The sequence below is a fragment of the Ictalurus punctatus genome, unplaced genomic scaffold, assembly GCF_001660625.3.
Source record: "Ictalurus punctatus breed USDA103 unplaced genomic scaffold, Coco_2.0 tig00163701, whole genome shotgun sequence".
NCBI classification, from domain to species: Eukaryota; Metazoa; Chordata; class Actinopteri; order Siluriformes; family Ictaluridae; genus Ictalurus; species Ictalurus punctatus.
This window is the reverse complement of record NW_026521174.1, coordinates 28,712-40,269: the sequence shown is the minus strand read 5'-3', so window position 1 is coordinate 40,269 and position 11,558 is coordinate 28,712. Positions and strand designations below refer to the sequence as shown.

At 38.3% G+C, this 11,558-nt stretch overlaps 2 long non-coding RNA genes across 3 annotated transcripts; both read right to left on the bottom strand.

Annotated features, from left to right (window-relative positions):
* Window positions 1-450: 450 nt before the first annotated feature.
* Window positions 451-5,310, bottom strand: LOC108261308 (uncharacterized). Of its 2 annotated transcripts, XR_008396189.1 has the most exons (5): window positions 4,924-5,310; window positions 2,625-2,752; window positions 2,421-2,508; window positions 1,484-1,612; window positions 451-1,116 (listed from the first exon to the last, which is right to left on the bottom strand). It is a non-coding gene; the product is annotated as an uncharacterized LOC108261308 (long non-coding RNA). The 2 variants fall into 2 exon arrangements; XR_001811438.3 differs by lacking the exons at window positions 2,421-2,508; window positions 2,625-2,752; window positions 4,924-5,310 and adding an exon at window positions 2,343-2,402.
* A 216-nt stretch (window positions 5,311-5,526) lies between these two features.
* Window positions 5,527-10,961, bottom strand: LOC128632662 (uncharacterized). Its single transcript, XR_008396188.1, has 5 exons — window positions 10,669-10,961; window positions 7,674-10,166; window positions 6,891-7,175; window positions 6,575-6,766; window positions 5,527-5,611 (listed from the first exon to the last, which is right to left on the bottom strand). It is a non-coding gene; the product is annotated as an uncharacterized LOC128632662 (long non-coding RNA).
* Window positions 10,962-11,558: the final 597 nt, after the last annotated feature.

The window sequence follows — 11,558 nt, the reverse complement described above, 5'->3', positions numbered from 1 at the left end:
TTATATTATATTATATATATATATATATATATATATATATATATATATATATATATATATATAGTGTTAGATTTCCAAGTATCTCATGGAATCTCATATTTATGTCCTCAGAGGTCTGGATGGTTCATAATGTACCAGTACATCAGAAATATATATTGGACCCAAACCATTCAGTGCTTTATAAAACAGTAAAACTGGGATATGGAATTCCAGAAAAACTCAACATGCACATAGTATTTTGTAATTGCCTGTATATACACACACCTCATAATGTGGTGTAAATACACTACACAAATATTTATACACAAAGTTACACACATTACGATGCTATTTTTTCTAATCAGATATGTGTAATCCTTTTCGTATCTAATTTCTTGAAAAGTACACAAGTACTCATTTTCCAACATTATGTGGCAAGATACAATTAAAGTATATAACATACCGCATGCTTAAAAAAATCCGTAATTAAACAATGCTTCAATAATGTGGATGTTAGATTCTGGTCTATGGAATTCCCATGACGAATCTTATGAATGATAGACAACAATTATATAGTTTAACAAACTCCGTGAATATTTTTAATAAACATGCATGAATTTTAGTAAATGCAGACAAAGTGAATAGCTGAAAAATGACATTCAATATTGTAACACACAAAACAGCCAGATATAGTACATATGTATTGCTAATCAAAGAAAACAATTTATTACATTTACATTACATTCACTTAGCAGACGCTTTTATCCAAAGCGACTTACAAATAAGAAAGATACAAGCAAAGCGATATATCAAGCAGAGAACAATACAAGAGCAGCTACCATACAAGATCTATTCATTGAATTCTAGAAGAAGCAAAGTGCAGACTAGAGGTGTAAGTGCATTTTTTTTTTTTTATATTTTTTTTTTATTATGAGTTGGTTAGGTGTTCATAGAAGAGGTGGGTCTTTAATTAGTCAGACATCAAACCCAATGGAATTCCCCGTATATTCAAGCTCATTAGAATTGTACTGTTTGGAGGCTGTCACGCAAGGGAGAGGAATGAGATTACAAAATTGAATCTGAACTGGACTCAGGCCCAATTCTTGCAGGACGCACTGGAGATCCCACGTAGCTCTGCTGTGAACAGACAGTGGATATATCTGAATATATGGCATTTCATTTCATTGTTATATACATGTACTATATGATGCAGTCTGAACCAACAATTTCGGAAACAGTAAAACTACAGACATTAGCTACACATTCCTGATCGCAAGAAAGTGAACCACAATTCATTCATAATTTGAAACCTCCAAATCAATCATCAATATTCACAAAAGGTTTGGAGCATGTATGCACTTTCAGTTATATGCATAGTGGAAAGGTTTTTGCTTTTCAAATGGATATAAAAACTAATGAGTCAGTCAACAGTGTTACACAATGGCACATTTGTATGAACGAGAAAAGAAAAAGAATCACAGAAGTTGTAGATTTAAATTCTAACCTTCATCATAAACACTCATAATATGTTTCTTGCCACTTTTCCTGCCTGGGGCATTTTTTAGGTAGCTGCCGATGGCCTCTCTGCAACCGGCAACAGTATATTCACGTCCATGTGCTTGTTCGGCAATATCTGTAACATAAATATCAACAAAAATATTAAGTCTTGGAATGCAATAACAGAGAAAATGTCCAATTTCTGAAGGCAAGACTTTCTTTTCAAGAGTTTGCAAAGGAGGCATATACTGTCATGTACCGTAATTTCCAGACTATAAGCCGCTACTTTTTTCACACGCTTTGAACACTGCGGCTTAAACAATGATGCGGCTAATTTATGGATTTTTACGGGTTAACGAGCTTCATGCCGCCAAAACATTTAGCCTCGTCACATCGGACCAATGAAATTACAGAACAGGTCACAGTGGACCAATGAAATTGTTCAAATTAAATCAAACACACTCACACTAAATTCTTCAGATCAGTCATTTTACGCTTCATGCACACACCCTCATCATGGAAAACACACGAAGAAATGCATTTGATGCAGCTTTCAAGTTAAAGGCAATCGATCTGGCTGTTGAAGAAGGAAATAGAGCTGCTGCACGTAAGCTTGGCATGCACTGTTCAGGAAAAAAAGCATTTACGGTATGTATTTAATTAAAAGTTAAAAAAATCTATCTGTGTAACATCTTTCTGTGTAAATATCTCACGTTACAACGTGGACACCTGCAGCTTACAGACAAGTGCGGCCTATATATGTACAATTTTTTTTTTCCTTTTTAAAGTTAGTGGGTGCGGCTTATATTCAGGTGCGCTCAATAGTCCGAAAATTACGGTATACATTTTTTATCCTTCATATTCACAGTGTACAAGGCGATACACTTCATCCTGATCAGTCAAAGCCAGCTTCCCACCTTTTGACACTTTCAACGAAAACATACATTACAGACTGTTCTCCACGATTCTTTGGAGAATGGAGCGAACTGTCTCTCCGATGCTGCTCTGCCTCATCGTCTTCAAGTAAGCACGCTACAAGAAATTCAAATAAAAAATCTATGGAATACATGGTCCAACATAAGATACAATTCCATCATTTAGTCACATAGGAGTCAAATTCCAGGTGAACATTAAAAAGTTTGACTTACAAAACAGTTGAAGTTTTTCGCTATTCTTCAGTTGTTGTTTATTGTTGTTATTGTTCAGTTGCAAACATACAGCTCTGTATCATCAGCATAACAGTGGAAATTCATTCCATGTTTATGAATAATTTGACCTAGCATATACAGGTAGCATATACAAAATAAAAAGCAGTGGGCCTCAAACAGAACCTTGTGGAACACCAAATTTAACCTCGGTATTCATGGAGAAGTCTCCATTTACATCTACAAACTGAACTGATAACGATCGGTCTAATAAGACCTGAGGCAGGAGAGGACTGTTCCCTTAATGCCAACATTTTCTAATCTATCAAGGAGAATAGTGTGATCTATAGTATCAAAAGCTGCACTAAGGTCAAGTAACACAAGCAACAAGACAAACCCTGATCAGAGGTCAGTAGAAGGTCATTTACTACTTTAACTAACGTTGTCTCTGTGCTATGATGAGGTCTACGTCCTGACTGATACATTTCATGAATGTTATTCCTATGTAAGTACGAGCATAACTGCTGTGTACAACTTTTTCTAAGATCTTGGAGATGAAGGGGAAATTAGATATTGGTCTATAGCTGGACAGTTGAGAGGGGTCAAGGTCAGGTTTTTTAATCAGGGGTTTAATAACTGCTAATTTAAATGATTTAGGTACATGGCAAGTGCTAAGGGAAGAGTTGATTATATTTAAAAATGGTTCAATTACTCCAGGACAAATCTGTTTAAATAGACATGTAGGTACGGGATCTAGTATGCAAGTTGATGAATTTGCTGAAGAGATTAATGAAGCTAGTTCGGTCTCTCAAAGGGGAGTAAAACATTCTAAACATTAATCCGATATTGCTATATCATCGTCTACAAGGTTAGTTATAATACTGTCTGGTTTTAATTTAATAGCCTGAATTTCACATCTAATATTTTCAACTTTACCAATAAAAAGTTCCATGAAATCTTCACCGCTATGTAATGATTGTGATTGAGTGTTTCTCTCTGTGGTGGTTTTATTCCTAGTAAATTTTGCTACTGTGTTGAAAAGGAATCTAGAATTGTTTTTGTTGTCTCCTATTAAGGTGGAGAGACTTTTCTAGCATCGCTAAGAGATTTCCTATATTTCAGTAGGTTCTCCTTCCATGCTGTTTGAAATATCACCAGTTTGGTTTGACGCCATTTACGTTCTAATTGTCGAGTTGTCTGTTTTAAGGTTCGTGTTTGATCGTTATACCAGGGTGCTAGCTTTTTCTCTCTAATTATTTTTCTTTTGAGTAGAGCCACTCTATCTAGCATGTAGCGGAGTGTTGACTGTAAGCTTTCAGTCACCTAATCGAGTTCTATCGGATCAGACGGTGATCCAAATATAATTGATGTCTCTGGGAGGTTATTTATGAAGCTCGGTGCAGTAGCTGATGTGAAAGCACGCTTTATGCGGTAGCAAGGCGAGGTGGAAATATTATGATCAATTCGTATTATGAACGAGATAAGATAATGGTCTGAGACAACTTCAGACTGCGGAAAAATTATAATATTTTCTATATTTAATCCGTATGTTAGTATGAGGTCAAGAGTGTGACCACCATTATAAGTAGGTCCGATTACGTTCTGATTAATCCCTACTGAATCTAAGATGGACACAACCGCTGTTCTCAGAGGGTCTTCTGGATATCAAAGTGAATATTAAAATCACAGACGATTAATGCTTTATCTACAGACACAACCAGGTTTGAGATAAAGTTTGCAAATTCACTAAGAAATTCAGTATATGGCCCTGGGGGCCTGTAAATAATAATTAGAGGAATTGACTTATTTTTAGTGGCTACATAAGTTATGCTGGTATAAAGAATTTCAAAAGAATTAAATTTATTACTAGGTTTTTGTGTGACGGCTAGATTTTGACTATGGATGAGTCCAACACCTCCTCCTCTACCAGCTGAACGAGGCTGATGTACATAACTGTATCCAGGAGGACTGGCTTCATTTAATGCCATGTACTCGTTTGGTTTAATCCAAGTTTCCGTTAAACACATTAAATTACATTCCTGATCAGTAATGATGTCGTTAACAATAAGAGCCTTAGACGCAAGAGATCTAATGCTTAATAGTCCTAGCTTCAGATTAAAGGTGCTGAATGTATGATCTAATTTTAGGCTAATTAGGTTACTAAAACAAACATTCTGAAATTGTCTATGTAATTGTATAGCTCGGGGAACAGACACAGTCTCTATAGAATGTACTACAGGTGTTGGACTATTAACTGAACATTGCTTATGATGAACTTTGTTATTGTAGGAAATGTGCTTACGGTAGACAGTCACTTGGTCTGTAGCATCTTGGAGATGTTGTCTGACAGCAGTTCCGATCCCAGAACAGATTCCAGTTATTAACAAACAGCAGATTCTGTTCATTACACCAAGAAACTAAACAGTCATTCAAAGCAAGAAGTCTACTGACCTGATGTTTTCCCCCACGTGCAGCACGACCGCTCCAATGCGCTAGTCCTTCTTCAGGATTCCTGGTAGCTGCTCAGCGACATCAAGGACACAAACAAAAGAAAAACTGTGTATGCACCTTACCCCTTGTTGAAGCGACGCGGACGTTTCGCACAATGGAGTTCCCAACGATCACACAGGATCAATCTTATTTTGTTAAGAGTATTAATATTTTGTAGATTCTGCAAGGGGTATGTAAACTTCCGACCTCAACTGTGTACCCACCCAGCTACCAACAAACACGCACACTAATTCAACCGCTTAAAAAGAGCAAGGATTTTTTTTAAAAACATTTTTTATGAACAATTAAAAATAGACTACAGTATGAACATTTTAACAAATACCACAAAAACACCACAGTTAAAACACTCTACATACCTTCTTTTTGCAAAAGACTTCTCTTGCACCGACACTCTTGATCTGATGCCAGCTGGAGCCACCTCTTCATGGTCCCCTCGACCTCCATCGCTGCAGCTTTAGGCGTAAAGAGGTTTCTATGAACTTTGGAATAAAGCAATACATATCATACAGTCATTATGAATCTTAAGCATTAACTATGCTTATACCATGGTCACTGTGAATACTGGATTCTGATTGGCTGGAAGGTGTGCATTATAACCGTTTATTGCACAGGTAGTTCCCGTCAGATTGATCACCGTAATCATTTCTTGGTCAATGCGCAGCCTACATGCACACACACGCACAGACACTCGAGCATACAGAGACATTCATATGAACAGACACCTCTTGCCAGCGCTGTCTGCAACTTTAACAATAAAAATAGCTTTGCTGGTGAAAAGCTACATGATATTTCTCAGCAACGAGGTGGCAAGATCACTGTTTCTGAAGTAATTCAACTCTCAGTTTTACTACACTACTGTTGCGCAACACTGACTGCTGAGAGGCACACATGATGCAGGTAATTCATACACGCTTAATCTCTCTCTCTCTCTCTGATAGATATCTGTCAATTCATTCGAATAAATGTAATCTTATCATACTACTTTATCTCTGTGTCTGATTTATATCGGGCAAAATTCCAGATCTAATGACTTAACTAATAAAAATTAACGATCATTTTAAACTTCTAATCAAAGTTTGTGCTTCTAAACCAATGACAGCTTTAACGTTATTAATTGTCGAAAGACCATGGTATACGCGGGGTAATCCATGGCTAGGTGTGCATTAAACGATTTGAACGAGTGGTTAATTTCCTCCACATCAGGCATTAAAATCGTTTAATGCACATCTAGCCGTGGATTACCACGGCTTGTGTTTTCCATGTTTTCCATCTCTACTAAAGAGTAGGTCATAACTGTTCCCTCATATCAAAGTGGTGTTGAACATTGTGCTTTGAGTACGAGTCTGTCACCTTGAGAAAACAGAAATGCTCTCAGTCGCTGTGTAATTGTGCAAGTAGTTGTTAACAAAAAAAAAAAAAGAGAGAGAGAAAAAAATTCTCACCAGATCTTGCTTGTAATCTGGGCTCTGTTGCATCCTTCGCTCCAGACTACGCAGTTGAGGAAGGTCTTGCAGGGGCAGTAAATCTTCATCAATATCCAAAGGCTGCAGCTGGACCTCCTGTAGTTGAAGCAATCTCAGTGATTTGTTGGTCCAGCACCATCTCTAATTTAGTCAACACCTCCCTCAGCATGGCTATGATAAAGAAAATAAAATATATTTTGTTATACAACTATACAACTCCATCCTCAGTCTTATTCCTAACCTACACAATTCCAGTAAGATGGCTGAGTGGAAATCACGGTTAATTAATTCCTACCAAAGAAAGTCAATCAGAAAGCAGAAGAATACGCTCACACGGCATATCGTCCATCGGCTGCCAGTTCTGCAGAATCTCTGTAAGAGTGTAAAATATTGACTATATTGCCAAATTCTACAATGTTTCATGAAAAATACAACTTTGAATATGCTCTCAAAGCATCAAGGAATAGCAATAGCGATGTGCTGAACAAATATCTGCATGTTTTACACCTTGATGGTCTTTACCCAGACACTTCGACGTCTGACTGGAGGTCTGACCGGGTCCTGCCCTCTTTATCACTGTCTGTAAAATACAGTTGCATTTAAACTTTATTCAATCCCTTCAGGATCACTCAATGAGACAAAAAATTAGTATATTGCTAGACTATGGCTAAGAATTGCACATAAGAAATACAGTGTTGAGCCAAACAACAGGTCTGTTATACTGCCCAGTGGACAATATAATCTAATAACGGGACACAGCATGCTGCAAACTGTGTGGGTTTTCTGACACAACATATTAAAAAAGTTAAATAAAAAGTAGTAAAACAGGAAAGGGAAGGAATAAACTAGGAGTTTATCTTATTTGTAGAGCAATTAAAAAAGCTTTATAAAAAAGTGTCGAGCTGCCTCTTAACTTAAGCTAAATTAGCTAGCCGGCTAGCTAGCTGCTAGGATACCGTCTGATGTTCTTGTCACAATCACACATACCGTTGAAAAGATTTTTAAAAAACATTTTCTCCCTGACATTTTAAATATCAAACAATATTGTAGACTGAAATTACTCAATTAAATTACTTACCTTCTTCAGCTGAAAAGATTCCTCTTGAAAATGAAGAATGACTGCAGCCTCGAGTATCCTAACTGATTTAACCGTCAAAAGTTTTTTCCAGGCGGCTGAGCTCCTTAATTTTAGCTGTGGCCCGTCTGTGACTTAACGAACTCGAAAAAGCAGATACACACCGCTACACCGAGTATGGACCTGCCGCAATTACACCTGCTTTCAGCCGAGATTGGCCCACATAGCAAAAACCGTCTGTCAACGAGAAGTGGTGTGAACGGTCAGCAGGGCTCTGGGCAATTACCTTTTCACCGATACCGGCATTGAGCCGACAGTCGCGCATTTCTACCAGAATCGGCCTAATGTGCTTGCTATCCGGGAACTCTTAATCGCCCCTAAAGGCTGAATGTTCCGGAAAAGTCTAAGCTTTTTACCAAATAAATGTAAAGTAACAATTTCATCAATGGTAACTCTTCAACGCCCTGGGAAAAAATCAGCGATGATCGGCCTGGAGCTGGCCAGAGTCTGTGCGACATGACGCTCCCTCCCCGGGCAATGTTTGAGTGCTTTCCCCGCTGCACAGAGCTCCCTCCATATAATTTTGGACACTTACAAATATTCGCTTAAAAATTCTCTTCGAAACTATTATGATATATTATATATGTGGCAATGTAGCTCAGTTAGTTAGTGCGTGGTGTTAAGAACGCCAAGGTCGCTGGTTAGAATCTCAGGGCTGATTACATTTTTGCATCTTCTAGAACTCAATTAAAAATCTTCTATTGTAGCACTACTTGCAGTGTTCTCTGCTTGATATATTGCTTTGCTTGTATTTTGTATTTTCTCATTTGTAAGTCTGGTGAAGGATGCGGGAATGAGCACAGACCTGGCCAAATAAAAAAATAAAGGAAAAAAAATATAATAATAATAAAAAATTTAAAAATAAAAACATGGATTCCATGCTGCAGCAACTAATGGAGGCCAGCCTCCAGCAGCTGACGATAACGCCTGCAGCAGCCGATAAGCGAGCAGAAACGTACAGGAACCACATGAACCTGTTGAAGAGGTGAAAAATGCTCCTCACACTACTGCCACCTGGGTGCTGAACAGACAGTCATTTCAGCATCACTGTTGTCGACTGCCGCAGAGCATGAGGTGGGGAAATAGAGCACAACTTGCGGTAGATTAACACTGCAACTCCTCACCCTCTCAGAGAAGACTGGAGAGGATAAAAAGGCATCACAACCTCAGCAGCTTGAGCAGCTTTTGTCTACATGTCTATGCTGATCAATTCTGTTCTATGTCTTGCAGATGACGATGACGACAGCAAGTCTCTCCCCCCCAAGAGCCCTCACCCCCACTACCTACGCTGCCTTCGCACTCTGCTACCAGCCTACACCGCTCTGCCTGGCCCATAGCGACCACACTCCTCTCTAACACCTCCCTCACAGACTGCTTCCCCAGGACAGAGTGTCCCATAATCCTTCTGCACTCCCATGCTACAAAATAAAAGCTCTCTTAACCAGTCTCACTCTGTCTGTGTTCCACCTGCCGCTGCTGCTACACTATAAAACATTCAACCTTTCGTTCTTGAGATGTCACACTAAACAAGAATCTCATGCAAAAGCAAGGACGCACAGAAGCATGGAATGATGGCAAAACCGTAGCTAGCCAAAAAAAAACAATAAAGGGCCTTGAGTTCCTAAACATGAAACTGCTGTGACCTCGTTTATTTTTGGATCAATTCCAAATAATAATCGAGTCATCTGCTAGTTACAACAACTATATAGTCTATAGAATTCCTACAAACATTCAACCACTGGTTCTTGAGATATTGCATTAACGAAAACCTTAAATGGATGGACAGACTTAGTGGTGGAGGAATAAAAAAATATATAAAAGGTCTGCATAAATACTAAACTCAGACATACTTATCTAACGTTATGGGGTGTAGTAATGACCAACTAGTGTTATCTACTTAGTAATTCTGAGAAAGTTATGTTTTAATAACTTTACTGTCCCATAGTTCTTCATTTTAAACACTTTTCTTGTTGATACTTACAAACGAGTAACCATTTCCTTCAGACTACTCACCTTTCACGACTTTGCCTGCCGTCTTCATTTGTAAACACGTTAAAAAATGTGCATGTTCATGATATATCTATGCAACTCTACAAGTATCGGCACCCTATCTGCCTCGCTTTCTTTTTAAAAACTAGTTAGTAATATTCATTGCCATATCATAAGTAATTTTTTTTTTAAAAATAGTCTATGGTGTCATCTGGTGACAAATTGAGCATGCTTTAGCTACTTTCCCATAAAAAGAGTTGTGAAAGCTGGTTGACCTGCTGTAGCGCAGTAAGGGAGTGATGGCTGCATGGACAGGAGTTGTGAACAGTGCTCACCCTACAGTCGGGACAGCTGAGGGGACAGAGATGGAGTCCTGAGGACACTCCAGAGAGCAGAGACACTCCACACAGAAGAGCACATGGGGCAGCCTCCCCACAACCTCACCCTCTGTAAACAGCAATAAAACCACCAAAAAACATCAAGTTCACTTATTTATGAAGCTAAACATCACATGGGGAAATTTCCCCCACTGCTCTTAACATTTCACATGGCTAACATTTGCTGTGTGGAATTTGGTTATTTATCATTTTTAAGAAACCACACTGCAAAAAAAAAAAATTTTTTTAATAAAAAATTAAGCTTTAATGCAAGACGTTAGCTAGCTAGCCAACTAAACTCAAGCTAACTTGAAGGCCATGTTTATCAATTAAGTCTCATTGTTTAGCTTTAAAACGCTCCCTTTGAGGATGTAGTCTGCTAATTGTCAAAGGTTCACTAGCTAATTAGGTTAATTAGGTGTGTTCTGAACCCACATTGCATTCAGCGCATTCAGCAGTGTGTAACCAAGATGCGTCCGGAAAATACTTGTATAAGTAAATACAGAGAATTTGTTTAAAACATTTTTATTTTTTTTTACCAGACAATGTGTACGGTAAGCCACAATTATTACATGCCACTGTAGCGTCCATTATGATGCTTTTTCACCGCGCACTTCACTTCCTTCAGTGATGGAAAGCACTGGCTCTTTTAAGTGAACCGAATCCTTTGGCTCAGCTCTTCAATAAGAGTCGATTCCTTCGGCTTTCGTACGGATCACTGCCATTTTTCTGAATCAGATTCAGAATCAGTTTTATTAGCCAAGTATGCCCGCACACTCAAGCAGGGATATGTATCATGCTATATAATTTAGCTAACAAACTGTCACCAAAGTAGCCTTGATGTGAAAACATGTAAACAGATGTGGGGGGGGGGGGGGGGATGTAAAATAAATGAATAGATTTAAAGTACATTACATTTATTCACTTAGCGGATGCTTTTATCCAAAGCGACTAACAAATGAGAAAAATACAAGCAAAGCGATATATATCTAGCAGAGAACAATACAAGTAGTACCAGTAGTAACAAGTAAGAACTGTTCAACTGAGTTAGATGATATTTTATTTATTTCATTCCTACAAAAACTAAATTCTAACACTGAAAATTTGTTTTTTTTAAAAAGGAGGGAGATATTTGAAAGATTAGGCTTTTTAAAACCCCAGCAAATTTACATATAATTAGCTGCTTCCATTCAATTCTATTTATTTTGTAATTACTAAAAAAAGATATCACAATACCAGGCGGACAGTGGCTTAGTGGTTAGCACGTTCGCCTCACTCCAGGGTCGGGGGCTCGATTCCCACTGCGGCCCTGTGTGTGCGGAGTTTTCATGTTCTCCCCGTGCTGTGGGGGTTTCCTCCGGGTACTCCGGTTTCCTCCCCCAGTCCAAAGACCTGCATGGTAGGCTGATTGGCATGTCTAAAAGTGTCCGTAGTGTGTGAGTGTGTGTGTGATTATGCCGTA